Source organism: Macaca mulatta, chromosome 12 (genome assembly GCF_049350105.2).
Source record: "Macaca mulatta isolate MMU2019108-1 chromosome 12, T2T-MMU8v2.0, whole genome shotgun sequence".
Classification (NCBI taxonomy): Eukaryota; Metazoa; Chordata; class Mammalia; order Primates; family Cercopithecidae; genus Macaca; species Macaca mulatta.
Window position 1 is genome coordinate 20288042 of NC_133417.1, and position 22648 is coordinate 20310689.

Below are 22648 nucleotides of genomic sequence, written 5' to 3' on the forward strand. Positions count from 1 at the left end.
GATAGGTGCAGTAAACCACCCTGAAACGTGTTTACCTATGTAACAAACCTCTTTGTTCTGCAACTTAAAGTAAAATAAAATTTTAAAAAAGAACAGTAAAAATAAAATGAGATACAGTATGTAAACCACAGAGGATGATACTGGTGTAGTAAGCAATTAATGGCAGCCTTTATTCTTGTTTTTGATGCTATAATTTTTAAATTTTTACATTATTCCCTTTTTTGATTCATGCAAATAAATTGATTCTTGATCACTTGTTTAACCCTTAGTTGCAATTTATTAAGTAAGTATTTGTGGATATACTACTCTGGATTGGCCTTGCTCATTGGTACCTACATCTATCTGGGTTTCATCTGCTTGATGCTTGTTTCCTGGGCATCTGTGTATCCAGATTCCTGATATATTATTTATTTTATTAGTTTTCTAACTTACCATAGTTGGCCTAATTTGAGGCCACTTAATTTTGCCTGAGTGCAAGTGAGTGGATTTTGATGGAAACTAATTAATTTTTTATTTCTGTTAAATCTGTGAATTTAGTTTATTCATAACTTTCTGGTTTTCAACATCTAGTTTTTCATTTTCCAATTATTTAAACCTATTTCAATTCAAAGTAAAAGAAAACTCAATGCAAACTAGCTTAAGCAAAAGGGGACCTTACCTGAAAATTCTAGGAGTAAGGGCAGGTCTCGGGAACAGTTTGTTGCAGAATTCAGTTCGTCTTCTCTTTCTCCTGCCTTCCATCCTGCTAACTTTGCTCTACTGTCATCTACTGTCATTCAGAAAAAATTTCCCCTTTTGGAAGCTAGATGCTTCTTAACTCCAGACAAAATACTAGCAGGTTAAGTTACCCTTTCCTAGAATTTTCAGCTAACCTTTCATTGCATTTTATGGTTTTTTTGGGAAACAAGTCTATCACTAATCCAATCAGTTACCTTGGATTAAAACAAAACACTGGGGCTGGGCGCGGTGGCTCACGCCAGTAATCCCAACACTTTGAGAGGCCGAGGCGGGTGGATCACGAGGTCAGGAGATCGAGACCATCCTGGTTAACATGGTAAAACCCCGTCTCTACTAAAAATACAAAAAATCATCCGGGCGTGGTGGTACGCGCCTGTAATACCAGCTACTTGGGAGTGGCCTGAACCCGGGAGGCGGAGCTTGCAGTGAGCCGAGATTGCGCCACTGCACTCCAGCCTGGGGGACAAGACCGAGACTCCGTCTCAAAAAAAAAAAAAAAGAAAAAAGAAAAAGAAAAAAAACACTTTGGTGTAAGCCTTAATGACATGCTCTCCTCCAGGAGTTGAGTTGAGCTAGTCTCATCTGTATTCATGCACTATGGGGAAGAGATGATTCTGCTGAATCAATATTGAGAGGTAAAACAAACAAACTCAACAAAAAAGTTTGCTTTATTTTCTCTGCCCTTTTTAAGACATTTTGACTAAACAGCTCTCATTACAAATTAGGTATATGCGTATAGACAGAGGTTCTGTGTTTAATCCCTTCCTGTTTCCTCTCCATCGACCCCAAGTGCTCAACAGTAAATCTCATTGGATGACTGAGATTAGCTACGTGCATTTATGCCATTGCATAAAACGGTCAGATTTTTGTCTTTAGAGCTTTAGAGCCCTTAGTGCTAAATGAACATTCTTCAATTTCTGCAAAGGTTAAAAACCTGGCAAATAAGTTATTTTTGACCGGCTGTGCTACCACCAAGAACAAGGTTGCAGAATATTGCTATCAATTTTTTTTTTTTTTTTTTTTTTTTTTTTTTTTGAGACGGAGTCTCGCTCTATCGCCCAGGCTGGAGGGCAGTGGCGTGATCTCCACTCACTGCAAGCTCCGCCTTGCGGGTTCACGCCATTCTCCTGCCTCAGCCTCCCGTGTAGCTGGGACTACAGGCAGAATATTGCTTTCATTTTATGTCTGTTTCTCAGAAAGTTCATTGACCAGTGACTGACCTGCAGCTTTCAGTAGTTTATGGAGAATTCCGTTTTCCCCTTTCCCCTCATCCTCCTCCCTCCAATGAACTGTTTGTATATTACCATCAACTTTATAGTAAATATTGCTGATGAAATGATACTGATAAAACGTGTGTAATACGTTGTACGTTTTCTGAGCACTATAATATCTATTCTTTTATTTAAACCTAATAAAAGTCTGGGAGGCAAATATTAGGCAGTTATAAATTGAGTTAGAATTTGCAAAAAGCCATGTAAGAACTGCTGTGTGGTTTATATGATCTGACTTACTTTCAACATTTTTTTCACAACCACTACTCTGTAGTTTTTAAAAAACTTATCTCGGCCAGGGTCCTTAAAGAGAAGAAAGGGAGGTTTACTTTCATTTGGGAAAATCATGAAAATTGAAATAGGAAATTTTACCCCCCCCCCCCCAAAATCCTCAACAAAATAAGTTTCGTCTTTGAAGTGTATTTTCTTTGACACGTTATGTCTTCAGAGGAGACAAAAGTAATACAATTACCTATTTCAGAAAAGGCAAAACTCAGATATATTTTAGAACTCTGAAAGTGTAATGTGGTGGTTTTAAATTCGTTATTTCATATTTTCTGCTTTTTATATTCACCCTTAATGTCCAATTAGAACAGATTATACCTTAGGAATTGTACCATATATTAGAAATCCTGGACTCTGTAATTATTATGTAATTCATCTTGAAAAGTTTCAATGCTAGAAAACGTATTATTAGAACTATATATTATCTAGTCTTGCTTGACTAGACCAGACCCAGTAAATTATATTCAATATTTTGTCTTTGCCTGTGAATGAAAGTGTTTCATTTGCCTGATTCTTATTAATCTAGGATTGAGATACTTAAGTACTAGGGTTCAAATAAGACCACACATTTTTAAATTCCAAGTATTACTTATACATTCTGGTAACTTGCTGTAATTAACTACTAATTCTTGACTTAATGATAGCATCATTCTTTGGGTAACAGCTTTGTATATCACGAAGTTATTTCAAACTGATAGTAAAACTATTCTAAGTGTTTTTGTGTAGATAAACCTAGAGAATAATTTCCCCAAAGCATTTCTTCCTTCTAAACAGTGCCTGATAGTTGGTAGTTCACCATCCTTAATGTGCTTATATTTTGGCAAATGAGAATGGTGGAGACATTGTGTGTTCTTAGACTCACTGAAAAGAAAAGGGTTAAGATAAAATAGAGAACATTTTTAAGTGTGTGTATTGCGGAAAAGAAATTCAAAGAGATATATGTAATTCCAAATATCCTTAAGCATAATAAGAGCGAGTGTGTGGATAGCTGCTGCGTTATACCATCAGAGACTGGGGAAAGGCTGGAAACCACCTCTTCTGCAGTGTTATATCATATTCATTCCCCCAGAACAGCAATCTACAGAAGAGGAACCCAGGACTTTCACCAGGGGTCGTTGTTGGGTAAAAACGTTGATGTAATAGTTATACTTTGTTCTTTGCGACATGGAAAGCTCCTAACCTAAGTGACATCCTGGACGTATCTGATTTCTATGGTACCTGATACAGAAGGGCCAGTTAAAATAATTCCCTTATCTCTAGAGAAGTGTGGAGCTTCAGAAAATCAACTTTCCATTTCTGAACATATTTATGGAGAACAATAAAGTTAAAATGAACTTTAAAGGCAAACATAAAAAAGAAATATTGCTAAGAAATGACGGCCAGGCACGGTGACTAACGCCTGTAATCCCAGCACTTTGGGAGGCCGAGGCGGGCGGGTACCTGAGGCCAGTAGCTCGAGATCAGCTTGGCTAAAATGGCAAAACCCTGTCTCCACTAAAAGTGCAAAAATTAACTGGGCGTGGTGGCGGGCGCCTGTAATCCCAGCTATTCAGAGGCCGAGGCAGGAGAATTGCTTGAACTCGGGAGGCGGAAGTTGCACTGAGCCGTGATCGAGCCACTGCACTCCAGCCTGGGGGACAAGAGCAAGACTCTGTCTCAAAAAAAAAAAAAAAAGAAAAGAAATAAAAGAAAAGAAAAATAAAATAAAGAAATAACAACAGAGCAGCCTGGGGCCTGGAGTAGCGGATATGCAGGATACACAAGTCTAGAGACCTAATAGACAATGTGAGGGTCACAGGCAATAAAACCGTATTGGATCGGGATTTGTGCTAAATGAGTGGATTTTAGTTGCTTCCACCACAAAACAAAAAGAAAAAGATTTATATATTATCTCATAACATCATGTTGTATTCCTTAAATATACACAATGGAATTTATTTAAATACATGTATATGTATAATCTTATATAATGTAATTCTATTAGGTCTTTACTAGCCTCCTCCCTCTTAGGAAGTTACTGTTTAAAAGAAAAACCACAACACTTTTGCACTTAGATCCATTACTACAATCCTCTGTTACTTCCCAACTTACTGTCTCCAATTCAGGGACAAATGAAATAAGCTACAAAAGACATGTCCTTAACAATATTGCTGATGTTTAAAAAACAAAAACAAAAACAAAAAAAAGAGAGAGAAACTAGCTGACTTCCATTTGGATACTGTGGCTTGGTTTATAAAAATTCAGTTTCAGGATCAACTGAGGCTCATTTATTTATTTTTCCTGTTTATTTGTCTTTTTATTAATCATTCATTAGTCTTCTGGGTTCCTTTACAGTCTTTTGAAAGCTTAGGCTTCTCCCCTAATTTTATACTCAGTAATTTGAAAGTATCATAATAACTTCTCATTAATACTTGAAATGGGTATTTAGAACTCAGGAAACTGAATTCATGATTTCAAATATTCACTACACTATATTTACTAGAGAAAGAATAGGTGAGTTAGCAAACATGATTTCTTTCTCTCTAAGGAGAGAATGTCTTCTTTTCTCTCTTTTTCTTCCTTCTTTCTCTTTCTTCTTCCCTTCCCTTCTTGTCAGAAATGTAGTTTTTTCTTATAAAAGAAAAGATTTTAAAATTCTCTTAGAAGAGAATATAAAGAAGAAATCCTATTTCTTTGTTGCAAAGTTTTTTTTCTTTTTTAATTACTATATCTTTGGGGAGTGGTAAAGCTGGTTTTGAAAGGTTGATAGTGCATGTTCATTCTCAGGATTTTGCAGCTTCCACATATAAATTGAAAGACTGATTGGCTACCCACTGGCATTGAAAACAGAGAGAACCTATGGGACCTGTGCTTGTCAGTCAGGTGGTGGAAATCATAGACACAAGCTAAATAAGATGTGCTGTCAACATGTTTGAAATGTGGGCAACTGATAAACAGACAAGAGAATGAAGTGATTACAGAGGGAGATACAAATGATGTGCAGAGAGACACATCTGCCCTCTCCACTGTCCAAAGCAGCACCACACTGATCAGCCTGCCCTGTTTATTCCTTTCCTAGGCTGTGGTTCAGTCTTGGTTTATCAGGGTTTTATCAAGAAGCCAATCAACACTTAGGAGTGTGCCCACTTCTGAGTGGTTATCCTTCCTTACCTGAGAAGCCAGAGAAAAGTAAGGTTGGAGCCATGTTGTGCCATCAAGAATCTCAGAAAAGCTCCAATAACTTCTTGCTTTGCCCTACATCACCTTCCAGTATCTGGCTAGTACCTGCCTTCAGAACTCCATCACACAACACACCTTGATGTGTCCAAAATCCTAACTAAGTCAGTCATATTCTGTTTGGTCCTTCCATGACTCTTGCTTGCTTGCCCTGAGGATATAAGTCAAGCTCCTGGCAGGCAGTTCAAGGACGTTTTCAGCTGGCCTCTGTTTTCCCTCTCACCTACTATTGTTGTCTGTCAAGCACCGTATCTTCCAACCATAACCACCAGCCCTTTCTGGAGGTACTCTTCTCTCTGATGGACTGCTTTCCTCCAAGCTCGAGATTAATTCTCCGTGCTCCTCCCTGTCCCCATTGTCTGCTGCTAAACAGAAACTCATTCTTCATGACTCCACTCAGCTATCATCTCTTTGCTGAAGCTTTTCTGACTCACCCATCCTTTTCATATATAAAGCAGGTATTCTTCCTCTTTTCTCTGTACTTTTGGTTTGTTCATGACCTGCCCTCTGGAGGCTCATGAGACTCAGTGCAGGAACTGTGCCCATCTTCTTTGTCATCATATCTTTGGTGCTCGGCACAGGAATGGGTACATAATAAGCTATCAATAAATTTTAGTTGAATGAATAAATGATGAGCAAACACAAGGTGCTAATATGAGGTGTTATTTGAATTAGTGTAAAACATTGCTTTTAAGAAAAAGACAACAATATGTGGTATTTTGTCTAAAACATTGTGAATCCTAGATTCACTGCAATCTAACCAGGTTTGAGGAACAGTGGCCTAGGCAGGAGAATGGGAGGCTCAAATCTGCATGACCTTGACGCTGTTGTGAGGTGAGGAGTGAGTACATGTGAGGATGAACTAAGCCTGGACCCATCCTCCTGTCTACTTGTCTGTGATCTACTTCAGGACAGCAGCTATATCCAGCCTGGCTCTTTGGGGATGTCAGTGCCTAGTAGCTGGTACATAGTAGGTGTTCATAAAATATGTATTGAGCAAAGAAGATGAGGAGCATATATATTTCAATATTAGACATGAAAACCAATCATAGTCTTTAATGAGCTTATGGTTTAATAGGTAGCATTGCAATCTGATTTTAGAGTCTGCCCATCTCAACACACTTGTTGAGAAGACAACATTTTTAATATTGCAAGACACACTAGATTTGCATCATAGTATGGGGTTAACACTCAAAGCTGTTAGTATTCATCCTTAGCCCTTTATTTTTTCTTTAACCATTCTCTCTCCCTCTGACCTGACCTTCTTCCTGCCCTTCACCCAAACTTCCATCTGATGTACATTCTCATCTCTTCTTACTTCCTGCCTGCGAAACCTTTAACATAGGCAAGTTTTCTGCTGTCAAAGAAATTTATTTTAAAACTCATGAATGGGCCAAAAGCAAGAATCTTCACACACCTGCTGCTGAATTCCATAGTCCTTGCTGTGTCACCAGTGGACAGTATCTGAGTTACTGGTGGTGAATCCATATGGGTCTGCAGCAAACTCAATTCTTGCCTCCTCAGAAGAAATAATTCGCCTGAGAAGCATAAGGCAGAAAAAGAGGCTGAGGCAAGTTTCAGAACAGGAGTGAAAGTGTATTTTAAAGGGTTTTGAACAGAAAACAAGGGAAAGTATGCTTGGAAGAGACCGAAGAGGGCACCTGAAGGTCCAGTGTGGTGTTGAACCTTGATCCTAGGACTTTATATGCTGGCCCCTTTCCCATGATTCTTCCCTTAGGGTGGGCCACCCACATGCACAGTGCCCTCCTTAACCCTAGGAAGTGAGCACACACAGTGTGTTTAAGAAGTTACACACGGCCGGGCACGGTGGCTCAAGCCTGTAATCCCAGCACTTTGGGAGGCCAAGATGGGCGGATCACGAGGTCAGGAGATCGAGACCATCCTGGCTAACACGGTGAAACCTCGTCTCTACTAAAAAAAAAATATACAAAAAAAAAAAAAAAACTAGCCACGTGTGGTGGCAGCACCTGTAGTCCCAGCTACTCGGGAGGCTGAGGCAGGAGAATGGCATAAACCTGAGAGGCGGAGCTTGCAGTGAGCTGAGATCCGGCCACTGCACTCCAGCCTGGGCGACAGAGTGTGACTCCGTCTCAAAAAAAAAAAAAAAAAAAGAAGTTACACACAAGCCCATCTGAGACTTCTTTCTCTTTTTCAGGGGTGTGTCCCTGGAAGCTCATACTCAGCCATTTTGTCTCTTAATGCACATACCTGGGAATTTGCTTTTGCCTGGTATCTGCATTCAATTAGCACTTTAGTGCAACAGGTGTGGACCATCAGGATATGGCCTTTCCCTGGCACCGGTTGCCAATGTATAACTTTTAGACAGTCAATGTGATCATTGCCAAATCATTAACTGATATGTCTAGTGGGTGGAGGAGAGCCCTCTCCTGCCCCCTCATGCCTGCTAGCTACCTGTAACAGTTGGTTTCTAAAATGTTCATCATTTATGGCTGAATGCAGTGGCTCACGCCTGTTATCCCAGCACTTTGGGCAGATTGCTTGAGGCCAACAGTTTGAGACCAGCCTGGTCAACAAGGTGAAACCCTGTCCTACTGAAACTACAAAAATTAGCCAGGTGTGGTGATGCGTGCCTGTAGTCCCAGTTGCCCAGGAGACTGGGGCACAAGAATCGCTTGAACCCAGGAGGTAGAGGTTGCAGTGAGCTGAGATCATGCCACTGCACTCCAGCCTGGGCAACAGAGTCTCTGTTTCAAGATAAGTAAATAAATAAACAAACAAGCAAATAAATAAATAGTCGTGATTTGTGCTGACATGTCCAGACTTTGACTCATTGCCTTGTCAGAATTTGTACATCTCCACCCTCCTGATTCCAGGTTAGTGATCTAGTTTCAACCATTATCTACTATGATTCAAGCAACCTCCAGATCTAGAAAATGACCACTTCACCTGCTCTTCTGGATTCTAGTGCAGAGGTTTCCTTGATGTATATTTGTGATCCAGAGATCCTTATGACGTGGGAACCGGTAGAAGAGAAAAACGGGATTAGGATTGCCATACCCTCAGTCACCACCAAGGCCTTTAACTAGAATGAGTTTCTCTTGAATTCAGAATTATCGGTCTCTTGCTACATTTACGGCCAGAAAATCAGCAGGCTATGTTTTAGAACCCATGCTCACACACACATTGACTGATTTTTTCCTTGTCAAATAAGGTTTTTCTAAGATGACTTACACTTCTCAGCGGGGCTGTGGGATAAATCTCTGGTAGGAAGATGGGTTGCAGGGCTCTGAAATACCGGTCTGTCTCGTTTGTGCCTCTGACGAACATCTTTAAAATATTTTAGAACTTACAGTTTTCTAAACATCTCCTGAGTGACTCCCACGGTCAGCAGCTGTGAATACAGAGGTAAATAAGAGTCTGTGCCTCATACAGAGAGACAGGCAAACATGGAGTTTTAACATAATATGGTGAGGATACAGTGGCACAGTGAGTAGAGGCTGGTCACATGGAAACACAAAAGAGATGCTTTCCCTACTCTAGACATTCTCAAATATTGGTGTGGGTCAGAGTCACTCAAAGGGATGAAAAGAGCAGGTCGCTGGACCCGCCCCGGGAGTACCTGACTCTGTAGGTCTGGGGTTGGGCCCAAGAGTTTGCATTCTGAGCAAACCTCCAGAGCACGCCGCTGCTGCAGGTACAGAGACTCCCCTGTGAGTTATAGGTACAAAGGAGGTGATAGCCAAGCAACTTTGAAATAATGAATGAGTTAACCAGACAAAACGCCAAGCCAGGGAATTCCAAGAAACAAAATAGCAGGCACAAAGGGGCAGTGGAATGCATGGGGAATAACAGTGTTTCTGGAGAAAATGAAGAGCTAGGAATGAGACAGGGGCCTTTGGACATAAAAGAAATTAAGTAAGTCAATAAGCTGTGGGACTGGCACAGCTCTGGCATCCGGTGCTGTTGTGGTTACTGTAGCATTTCAAATATATGCAATGTGAAAAGAATTGCACAAACCCCAGTAATTCTGCCCTGCTGGGCCACAGTGAGAGACTGGCCTTATTTAATGTATCTTGGAAAGGTGAGGGTTTGTAGGAATATTTTAAGCAGAGTGGGAAAATTTGAATGCACAAAAATTACAGGTTGCTCAAGAATAATGTAGAAAATCAATAATATTTTATACAATATCTGTCAAAAACAGAGGTTTAAAACAGAGGTTTTAAAAACAGAGGTTATGGAAGAATTCAAGAAGTATGCCTTATTGAATGTGAATTTGAGCCTCAAGCATATTTTGTAACTATTTTTTCCATGTCAAGTTACATCAACCAAATAAAAGTTTAAGTAAAATAAAATGAAATCTAGTCCAGAAGATTTTTTGAATTTTGTTTAGTTTAAAAATCCAAAATTCCTGAAGATATCAATAGAGAAATAGCTTTTGTTCCACACACTTTGGGCTTTTATTTGCATTAATATTCTAAATATTAAAATATATCATATGAAAAGCACAAAAAGGAACTAGGTATAATTTAAAGAATATTAATACTATAAACCCTATGAGCCCATTATCCAGCTTTAGATCATTACCTGTGTCGTTTAGGAATCCAACTAACGTTCCTGCAGTCCTGTCCTCCCTCACTGCCTCTGTAGTTTTAATCATGTCATTCATTTCCATTATCCTTTTACCGCATGTATATTTATAAATGATATATTTTCTAGTTCTGGCTTTTTGAAATGTAATCAATAGAATATGCTTTGTGTGTTCAGTTCCTTTGCTTACCATAATGTGGTGAATTGGCTATGTAGACACTCATAGCTGCAAGCCACTCATTTTCATAGCTGTAGGGTATTTCACTGCATGAATAATCCCAATTTATTTGTCCAGCTACCACTCATGAATATTGGCCTGTTTCCAATTTTGTGTGTATGTGCGTGTGCATGTGTTTTATTACATGCTTTCATGAGCTCTGAGTATGCCTTGCTAAGTTATAGGTTATGTGTATGTTTAGCTTGATTATGTAATATTAAATTGTTTTTAAAATCATTTTCTACACACATTTTTATTTTTTCCAGAAGTGACAGTTCCCTTTCTTCACATCCTTTGGCAGTCCTTTAAATTTTTTGCCAAATTGGATAAATGTAAAATTATTGCTTTTTAAATTAAAATCTCCCTGATGAATAGTAAGTGGACATTTACATTTATATTCTTATTCATGTTTTCTCTTCTCATATTTTCTCTTCTCTGAAAATAGCTTGTATCTTCTGTCCATTTTTAATTAGGCTGACTCTCTACAGATTGATAGGATATTTTAAAGGCCTTAGCACACATCCTTTTCCAGTCATATGTTTTGAAAGTTTCTTTTCTCAGCTGTGGCTCCTTTACACATTCACTTTTTGGAGTCTTTCAATAAACAGAATTTTTTATATTTTATAGAGTTGAAGGTATCAAGCTCTTCTTCCTTCATGATTTGTGCTTTTTAAGTCCAGACTCCAAACTGTTTTAGATTTCTTCCTAGAACTTTTTAGCTTTCATATTTTTTTCTTTCAGTGTAAAGTCTTTCTTATATTTAGGATGCATGTGTATGTACATGTGTGTGATATAAAGGACCCTTTCAAAACATATTTTTAACGTGGATATTCAGTTATTTCTACACTATAGCTAATGGTCTCCCATTTTGACTCTATTTACATATATGTGTTACTCTGTTTCTGGAGTCTAATCCGTTTCATTGATTTATCAGTCTGTCTCCATGCAACTTCCACACTTTGTCAATTAATACAGTGAAGGGATAGTGTTGTAAGCAATTTTCATGCCCAGTTACTCTTTCAGGGAGTGTATCAGCTGTTTGAGCCCTTTTTATTTTATATATATATATTTAGATTTTAGACGATAGAATTTGGCTCTTCAAATTCCATTAACACTCAAGTGTTCATCAAGAGATACATAGATACAGAAAATTACTGAGTTCTCTATTCTGTTCCATTGATCTGTGTATCTGTTTTTGTACCCATACCATGCTGTTTTGGTTACTGTAGCCTTGTAGTACAGTTTGAAGTTGGGTAGTGCGTTGCATGCCTACAGCTTTGTTCTTTTTGCTTAGAATTGTCTTGGCTATATGGGGCTCTTTTTTGGTTCCATGTGAATTTTAAAATAGGTTTTTTGTAATTCTATGAAGAATGTCAATGGTAATTCAATGAGAATAGGACTGAATCTATAAATTACTTTGGATAGTAATGCCGTTTTCATGACATTAATTTTTCCTATCCATGAGCTTGGAATATTTTTCTATTTGTTTGTGTCCTCTCTAACTTCCTTAAGCAGTGGTTTGTAGTTCTCCTTGAAGAGGTCCTTCACTTCCTTTGTCAGTTGCGTTCCTACATATTTTATTCTCTTTGTAGCAATTGTGAATGGGAGTTAATTTGTGATTTGGCTCTCTGCTTGTCTGTTGTTGTTGTACGGGATGTTTGTGATTTTTGCACATTGATTTTGTATCCTGATACTGCTGAACTTGCTTGTCAGCTTAAGAAGCTTTTTGGCTGAGACAGTGGGATTTTCTAGATATAGGATCATGTCATCTGCAAACAAAGACAATTTGACCTCCTCTCTTGGGTATTTGAATACCCTTTATTTCTTTCCCTTCCCTGACTGCCCTAGCCAGAACTTCCAATACGATTTTGAATAGGAATAGTGAGAGAGGACACCCTTATCTTGTGCCAGTTTTCAAGGGGAATGCGTCCAGCTTTTGCCCATTCAGTATGATATTGGCTGTGAGTTTGTCATAAATGGCTCTTATTATTTTGAGGTAGGTTCCTTCAATACCTAGTTTATTGAGAGTTTTAAACATAAAGAGATGCTGAATTTTATCAAAGGTCTTTTCTGCATCTGTTGAGATAATCATGTGGTTTTATTCTTTAGTTCTGTTTATGTGATAAATTACACTTACTGACTTGCGTATGTTGAACCAACCTTGCATCCCAAGGATGAAGCCAACATGATTGTGGTGGAAACCTTTTTGATATGCTGCTAGATTTGGTTTGCCAATATTTTATTGAAAATTTTTGCATTGATGTTCATCAGGGATATTGGCATGAAGTTTCTTTTTTGTTGTTGTATCTCTGCCAGGTTTCAGCATTGGGATGATGCTAGCGTTATAGAATGAGTTAAGGAAGAATCCTTTCTTTCCCATTGGTTGGAATAGTTTCAGAAGAAGGGGTATAAGTTCCTGTTTGTACCTCTGGTAGAAATCAGCTGTAAATCTCTCTGGTCTTGAGTTTTTTTTTTTTTTTTTTTAGGCTATTTAATACTGCCTCAATTTCAGAACTTGTTATTGGTCTACTAAGGGATTCCATTTCTTCCTGGTTCAGTCTTGGGAGGGAGTATGTGCTCAGAAATTTATCCATTTCTTCTAGATTTCCTAGTGCATTTGCATAGATGTGTTTATAGTATTCTCTGATGGTTGTTGGTATTTCTGTGGGGTCAGTGGTGATATCCCCTTTATCATTTCGAATTGTGTCTATTTGATTCTTCTCTCTTTTCTTCTTTATTAGTGTGGCCAGTGGCTTTTTTTTTTTTTTTTTTTTTTTTTCAAAAAACTATCTCCTGTATTCTTTGATTTTTTTGGAAGACTTTTCATGTCTATCTTCTTCAGTACCATTATGATCTTGGTTATTGCTTGCCTTCTGCTAGCTTTGGGGTTTGTTTGCTCTTGATTCTCTAGTTCAAGAGTTGATTCCATCTCTTAGTTATAGTGAATAATGTTGCAATGAACATGGGAGTGCTAATATCACTTTAGACCCTGATTGCAATTCTTTTGGATAAATACCCAGAAGTGGTTGCAGATCATATGGTAGTTCTGTTTTTAATGTTTTGAGAAACCTCCATGCTGTTTCAATAGTGACTGCACCATTTTGCAGTCTCACCAATAGTGTACAAAAGTTCCAATTTCTCTACATCCTTGCCAACAATTATTGTCTTTTGTAGTTTTGATAATAGTGATCCTTCAGGTATGACTTAATATCTCATTGTGGTTTTGATTTACATTTCTCTGATAATTAGTGATGTTGAGCATGTTTTTATATACCTGTTGGCCATTTGTATGTCTTCTTTGGTATTCTGGTTACTTATTGATGAATAGACAATAGGATAAATCAAAACTGATAAACTACTAGCAGGAATGATAAAGACAACCATAAATAAGAAAGACTAAGAGGCATTTAGTCTTTAGGACTAAAGACAATAGGATTTACTATTTGGAGAGTCATATTCTGTGACTAGAACTAATACTGTGTCTTCTTTTCTAATCCCTATACCTTTTTATTTATTTTCTTCTTTTTATTGTGCAGACTATGATCTTTAATATATACATGTAGTAGTATGTTCATTGTGAACTGTTGGTAAATATCCTTTATCAAATGTATCAGTCAGGATAACTTTAGCTACTAAAACAAACCACTTCAAAATGTATTTCTTGCTCTTGTCACAGACAGTACTTGTTGCTAGCTATGGTAGTGAATATTTTGCTGCACACACTTATTCAGTAATTTCCATCTTGTGGCTCTTAATCCTCAGAGTCCTGTCAATTTAGTAGGCAGACAGAGAGGAGATTGCATAAATCCTGATGGAAATTTTCATGGTCAGAGCCTGGAAAAATGCACATCTTTTCCTCTTTCACTAGAATGGCCAGAATTCTGCCATGTGGTCACATCTAGCTGCAAAAGAGGCTCCAGAGGTCATCTAATTCTATGCTGGGATAAGAGGAGAATAAGGATACCAAAACGTCCTAGCTATTTCTGTCATGGTACTTTAAGGAAATTACCTTCTATTCTTAGTTTGCCTTTTGCATCTATTTAGATAATCACATCATTTTCCTTTTTTGAAATATTAATTTGAAAAATTAAAACACTGTATTATAGTGAAATTGATTTTATATTTATGAAATAAACCTACTTAGGCATGTTGTATTTAACTTCTTAAGAACATAAGAGTGTCTCTGCATTTTATTTTCTAACATTTTCTTTGGAATTTTTGTGATTATATTCAGAAGTAAGCTTGGATAATTATATGCCTTTTTCATTTTATCTTTGATTTTGTTACCAAGGATAAATTAGATGCACAGCATTATCTGAGAATTACTATATCTCTTACTACTTTTACAATAAAGCTTATCCAATTTTTGAATAATCTATTTCTTGATTATGAGACAGTATTCATAAGATTCTTGAATGTGTGGCAGAACTCATCAAGAAAACTATCTTGGCGTAATTTTTCCCTGTGTCACAATTGGTTATTCATGTTTTACGGAAATAGTTTATTTCATCAAAGTCTAGCATTTGTTGAAAAAATATTGCTTACAGTATATCCCCATTTATCTTTTTAATCTCTGCTTCATCTGTATCTATAGCTTTCTTCTAACATTCTTTTGAAAATGCCTCTTAGTCTTTCTTATTTATGGTTGTCTTTATCATTCCTGCTAGTAGTTTATCAGTTTTGATTTTTAAAATAATCCAATTTTTGACTTACCGATACTCTCCGTGGTATTTTTCAGTCATTAATTTCAATTCTTACATGTTTTCTTCCTCTTGGTATTTTTGGATTTATTCTTCAGCTTATCCTCACTTCTTAATTTGGACATTTTTAGCTCATTATTTTCATAATATTTTCTTTTCTAACAAGGAAATCTTTGCAAACCATGAAATTTTAAATGTTTTCTAAGTATTATTTTTCAAACTTTCTATTATTTTCCTTTTCACATTTAATTCTTCAATACAGCAACAATGTATTTTTGAATATAATGTGAGGTGAAATTAAAAATTCATTCTTTTTTATGTAGATATTTAGTTAACTGAAATTATTATATTTTTCTTTTAAAGTCAAGGTATTGCTGTAACCCAGGCTGGAATGCAGTGGTGTGATCCTAGCTTACTGCAGCCTCAAACTCCTGGGCTCAATCAATCATCTTGCCTCAGCCACATGAGTAACTGCGACTGCAGGCGCACCACCACATCCAGCTAAGTTTTTAAATTTTTGTACAGATAGGGTCTCTCTGTGTTGCTCAGGCTGGTCTTGAATTCCTTGCTCCAAGTAATTTTCTTCTCAAGTTGCTGGAATTATAGGCAGGAGCCTGTAATTGTTATCTAGAGTAGCAGATGGTTGCTAGTGTTGTGACTGCTGTTGCTCAGGTTGCCATCGTCCTGTCGTCCACAGAGGTTTCTGTGAATCTGGGATCCTGGGTGCATGCTCATACTTGGAGCTACTGTGTTCCTCCCTGGCATTTGGATCCGTTCATGAAAACACCTAATTTCAGTATGCCAAATCAACCATCAGTGTACCAAATCTATCCTTGCTTAAAATGAGGAGGATGTTTGGAAGCTTAATTAATGAAAGCATTTCCTCTGTGCTCAAAGGAAGTGGAACTAACAGTATGTTTACTCCACAGATGTGAACTTCATGTTTTCATTCTTAAACACTTGTGGAATTGGTAATGAGTTGGGAAGATTACGTAAACATATAACTAACCTCAGCTTCTGATAATTCTAATTTTTTCAATAAAACAGCCGAATTAACTTTAAAAACTTTAAAAAGTCATATAAAAAAGGATTTACAATAGAGAAATATCATAAATTTCAGTCAAGTTTATCAACTTGTAGAGTACTTAGTAAATGCCAGACACTGCCCTGCGCACTAGGAGGACAAAGGTCAAGGAGGAAGAAAGCCGATCCTTGAGTAACTCTGATAAACTGTTTGCTCAATATATTTTTCCATTAATGGTATTATTTATGATAAATGAATGATATTCCTGTTTTCAACTTCAGATCACACCCATCATCCCCAGCTTGTCCCAAGGCAACAGAAATAAAAACATTCTTTTTCACATGCTTTCAGAACTTTGATTTCACCCTGTTTTTCCATGGCCCAGCTCCTCTGTTCGGCATTCCTAATTCTATGATTCAACAGAAATTTATTATCAAAAACTTGATTTTTGTGTAACTTATTATGGCATGAAGTCATCTCTGCAGGTTGTATAAAAACATTACTGTTCTAGAAGATAAAGCCACATAGTTACTTATATTTTGCAAAGATAATTTGTAAAAGTCCGTATTTTTCAAATTATGATAGCTTTACAAGGTTTTACAAACTAATGTGGAAATAAAATAGCAAGGAAGAGAGGAAAGAACAAAACAGATGGACGAAAAGAATATCTTGAAACAGACAATACTCTCGTTTGAAAGAGGAGAAAAATCGTGAAGTACTATTTTCTAAAACATTGTCCCCACTTCTGTTGTCTTCATTCATCACTTAATCCCCACAGCAATGGCACAGACTATATGTGGGCCACTTTTGGAGAAAATGAAGCCCAGGAAATGTAAGTGCCTTAACCTAAGTCATATAACTAACGTATGGTGGACTCTGAGTTTCTGACCCACATCTATTTGCCTCTAGGAAACATTGTTTTTCCATTATGGAGTGATTATAAAAATTCAATTACTTAACTTTGTAGCACATTTTTTTCTTATGAGCTATTTTAAAATCACTTATTTATTTTGTGCTTTAAAATTATTTAGTGTGACCTGTATAATAACCATTTCCAATAATCAGGCGCGGAACATTGGTCCAATCCAGGGTCTCATTAAAGAAGACTTTAGTTTAAGGTAAAATCAATCTCCTTCCCTCAGACACTGTGAATACCAAGAAACAGACCGTGTTTCATTGCATTTTTAACTCTGAGAAGACATCACAAATACGCAGAAGGAAGAGCAAAGCCCGAAGAAAAGGTAAGCCAATCAGCCAAGTTCAAATATAAAAGCCTTCAATCTAAAAACTTACCCCATGCAAGACACTAGGGCAAAGGTCAGTCTCTTCCATCCAGAAAAGCAAAAGCTGATTGGGCTGCAAGCTAAGACTGGAAATTCTGAATTGCAATACAAGAAGAAGGAAACTTTAAAGTTTTAGGGAATAAGTTTTTTGTTGCAAATAAAATAACTATTAAGTCAGTAACGCGGAAGTACATTTTTTTTTTTTATTATACTTTAAGTTCTAGGGTACATGTGCATAACGTGCAGGTTTGTTACATATGTATACTTGTGCCATGTTGGTGTGCTGCACCCATCAACTCATCAGCACCCATCAACTCGTCATTTATATCAGGTATAACTCCCAGTGCAATCCCTCCCCCCTCCATAATAGGCCCCGGTGTGTGATGTTCCCCTTCCACACGGAAGTACACTTCTATAATAACATCTGTCTATGAGTTAGCACAATCTAAATACATAATGAAGCATTTTTAATGTGTAGGAAAGTTCATGGGTGATACACACATACAAAACTATTACAAAAAGATTACCTGTGTGGCATGACCCTAGACCTTGGGAGTTAATATTGTGAAGGAAGGATGTTTATTTTTCTAATGTGCCCTTCTGGTTTGGACTAGAGATAGAATCTAGACTGTGTCTACAGTGGCATTATCCTAATGTATTACTCCTATGTTTTCATTCACTTGTTCAATGATCATTTATTGAGCATCTACCTGGTGCATTCACAGATGCAACAGGTGCAGACTGAGCATCTACTTTTAGGACATGCATCAAGCTAATTGGAGCACAGACAGTTCCTGAACATATATCCTACGTTCAGACATTCATCTGCTGATTACGCATAGGATGTAGACGTTTATCTCCTGATCATACAATTCATGATTTACCTACAACTGTAAAAGGTATTACAAAGAAGAATTAGGTTCTAAGAGAATACAACTGTATAGTCTCATCTGGTTCAGGAAGTTATGACTTGCTGAGAAAGTGAATCTGAAATCTGAATTAATCAGGCAATGAATGGTGAGCTGGGGAGGATACAAAGCATTTCAACAGGGAGTGTCACGTGTTGAAGTCACCACATGAAGACCAGTATCACTAGAGCACACACGGAGAGAGGCACAGGAAGGTGGGAAATGGTGCAGATGAGATCACTTTGCATTCTCATAAGCCACAATAGGAAGTTCAGAATTTATACTGTGAGTAGTAGGAAGCCATTGTGTTTCCTGCATCGTGTTATAAAACAAACATACTCTGTCAGCTACCTGTTTTAGAATACCTTTTTGCAAACATTTGTTTACATGTACTGACTTCCCTACTAGACAGCTGCCTTTTTAAAGGCAAGGTACGTGTCCTCAAAAACCCCTAGCACAATGCCTATCATTGTAGAGATGTATAGGCGTTTGTTTTCTCTTAAGTTTCTCAGCAATGAAGATGGGAAGAAGCTATTTAAAAAAAAAAAAAAAAAGACTAATATGAATAAACTATTTACAATGAGTGAGGCACTCAACATATTTTATTTATTCAATCCTCACAATAAATAATCATAATTCCCCTTATATACATGAGAAAACTGAAGTTCAGTAACTTGATCCAGATCAGAGTTTCTACAAAGTGAGGAAGATGTAATTTAACTCTGTTCTGCTTGACTCCAAGCCTTGCCCTATTTCCGTCTGTCTCTTTTTTGTACCCATGTCTTCTTACGAAGAATTTCTACTTCCTCTCTTCTCTCACTCTCTCTTATCAAGTTATCTTCTTCACCTCACTTTCATACCAGCCATATTCCCCACGAAAAAGGGGTACTTCATCTGTGTTGTTCACTGCTGTATTTTTGGCACTGGGATGAGTCCCTGATATACGTCACTCGTTCGATAAATATTTGTTGGGTGACTTCCAGCATTCTGTCCTTCGCCATCTGCTCTTCTTTCATTCACTCAGTGTTACTTGGCACCGCCATGCTAATGACTTCCAAGTACATGTTTTTATTTCCAGCCCCTAACAGGGGTTCCACATGGGAATTCCTGGACATCTTTTAATGTTTTGCCAGTGCTTCAAATTGAATATATTCCTCTTCTTACTCCAACACCTTTTTCTCTTTTTTTCCTAATTTATTAACATATGAACTACCTTTGCCCCAGGAACTTAATCTCAAAACCTGAGTTATCTTCATAGCCTTTTTGCTCCTTATCCCGCACACCAAATGACTCAGAAGTCAAATCGGACTTCCTCACCTCTAGCATATGGACTTGAATTAATCTGAACTCTTTCTTACCAACTCACATAGTTAAATATCTCCCAACTCTTTGTTCTAATTTCGGAGAATACTTCCACAGGCCTTTCCAATGTTCTTTTTTCTTCTGCATATATTATCTTAGTTTCATTCTCCACTGGTCCCCCATCACCCACCTAAAAATATCCACTCACTTCAACAATCTGTGAATATAGTAACTTTCCTGAGGATTTGGGAATATCACATTAAAGAGACCATATTCAGCACCAACCAGGTTCCATACCCTGTTGTCACTCTCACCTCCAATCAGGCCCCTTTGACAGCCCATGTCCTGGGCTTGGCAACATCTCCACATTCAGCATCTACATCCCACTCTTGCTTCTTGTGCATGATGAGTAGCTCCACCAGGTCAGAGTGTGCTCTCTAGATTCCTGGAATTCCAATGAATGATTTTTTTTTTCTTCCATTTTGTTACAACCACTTAGTTATGAAGTCCTTCTTATTTCTTATCCATAATATTTTCAAAATCTATCTATTCTAATATTATTCTTGCAATTGTTCCACTATTGGATGGCCCTCAGAGAATCTCTGCCTGAATACTTTCATACCTCCCAACTCTGCCCTCTGATTCTACCATCTGTAGGGATAACTCTGCCCCAGAGTTGCCTCCTAATACTGGTTTGCTCAAAACACCTGCAGATCTGGACTCATTAGCATGATATTTAAGCCATTCCACAGATTGACATTATTTTATATCTCCACATCTCAAGTATACATCTCCACATATGCAACTGTTTACACAACACTAAATGTTGGTCATCTCAAACCCACAGCCATTCTCCCTAAAACCAATATACTCATTTTCATCTTTGTTTCTCTTCCCAAAATGTTTGCTTTTCTTCAATTTATATCCATACACTAACATTATTTACAGCCTTTTAAAATGCTGTTTCAACTCTTCCTTAAAATTGACCCTAAATCTACCCTGCTTCTATTCCCGCTTACTTTTTCATCATCAGGATCTATGTAACCATCTCTATTACAATAACCTCTCAGCTACCTTAAAGTCCACAGTACCTTAGAATTCACACTTTGCATTTTTTCTGTTGTATTTTAAGACCTGTGAAGTCAAGAGACATATTTTATTGCTCTTTTAAATCCTTATAGTCCTTGACACATTCTAGAAGTTCAATTATTTTCAACAGTATTTGATTAAAATATACAGGAAATAATTTTTCTGAGTCGTAATCACTTCTGTAGGAACAGTTTCAACTTAGTTACTTACCATTAGGACAGAATTGTTCTCCATAATATCAACTGCAAAGGCTAATTTGATGTGACCTTGGCTGTGTTTCCATCTCTCACGATGCATCTGAGGGGACCGGAGTCAACAGGGAAAATTTGTTGGGGCACAAGGACTTCGCAAAGGAGCTTCAGTGGATATGTCTTACAAAGCCTCTCCTTGGTTGGAAAATCCAACCTAAAAGGCTATTCTGTAGCGCAGCCAATAATCCCCAAATGGGAAGATGGTTGCTGGCAAAATTACAATTCACTAAACAAAAGCGTAAATAGAAACACCCTAGGAACAAGTGAGCAGTGTGCAGTTATTTTCAGTGGTGGACAAACTGTACTTCTACTTAACAAGACCATGTTCATTGTACCCAATTTGCTCTTGGTCCCCCATAGATAAGCATACTGTGTGTATCATATGTTCACTGCTCATTGAATCACATATGAATTTTCAATTTTCTGTAAAACCTCATTTACAGCCCAAACTTGTAACCAACTGGATACATTTTGCTCAGTTCTTCCTGACTCCTGTGACTCTCTGATTTCACATGCACTGTAGGTTGAGTGGATGATGAGTAGGTTACAGAAGCTTTGATTTGAGTTCTTAAAATGTTCCACACACTGAACCTTGAGAATCTCTGCTAGACAGGAGTGGTTTGGGTGGACTAAACATTTTAAACTTGTTTTCCGTTTTTACCTGTCTATTAGCATATTTCTTTCTAAGCTGGAGTTTTTCACATAGCTTGGACCACCTAATCATAGTCACTTTCTGAGTGGCCTGGGCTTCTTCATTCTTAGACGTGATGTCATCAAGGTGGCGAGAAGACACAATTCTTAAAGGAGATGTCTCACTCATTTGTGTTGTTAGTAATTTATTTTTCTCCCCGACTTTCCTTTATTAAAATGAGAGAGTAAATTAATTTAACTTATGTGAATAGAATCATTCAAATCGTATGCATATTTTTCATTTCTACATTTACTCCAATAAGTTATTTTTCTTTTTCTCTGAGGGGGGGTAATAGGGTGATACTAGACAAGTGACTATTTGGGTTCCACTGTATCTTCAACTACTTACATTAAGAGATGTGATAATCATTCTGATATATTAAGGGAAAGCAACATTCTAGAATAGCACATTAAGCAACAGCAAAAAAGAAAATTAATGCTTTCTTCTACAAGTGGCTTTATTCTACAGCAAAAGACAGCTTTAAGATAGGCAACTTATTCTGTGAGTAATGGATCCAGGCTAAGAGAAGAGGAAGAATATTTTCCAGTTGCTAAAAATTGGTGCAGTGTTACAGGCAGTAGATTACTTCTTTTAAGTTCCCTGTTTGAAATATAAGTGTATTTGACATGGAAATAAAAGAAATATGAGGGTGACACAGTTTAAAGTCATTGGTGACATCTTTTCATAGGATTCAATATACATTATAGATCTGATTTTTTTCTCCAATATCAAAAAATTATTTTAGCAAAACAGGACAGGAGAATACAGGAATGGCTTAGATGATGAGGAATTACTACTTCTCTCATCATTCTCAATCAGCAGCTATCACAGGTATCTGAGTGTGGGCTTTAGGAAGATTATCCTGGAAAATGATTGATTATAGGAATAGAAGGCAGACTTTCTCTCTTTCTCTTTCTCTTTCTTTCTCTCTTTCTCTTTCTCTCTTTCTCTCTCTCTCTCTTTTTCTCTCTTTTTACTCTCTCTCATTCTCTCTCTCTGACATGCTGTCACTCCCACTCTAGCTCTGTGTGTTTTGTGTGTTTTGCTTGTAATCCTTAAAAGAAAGAGGCCTATCATCAGTCCCTTTAACATCTGAACACAGTC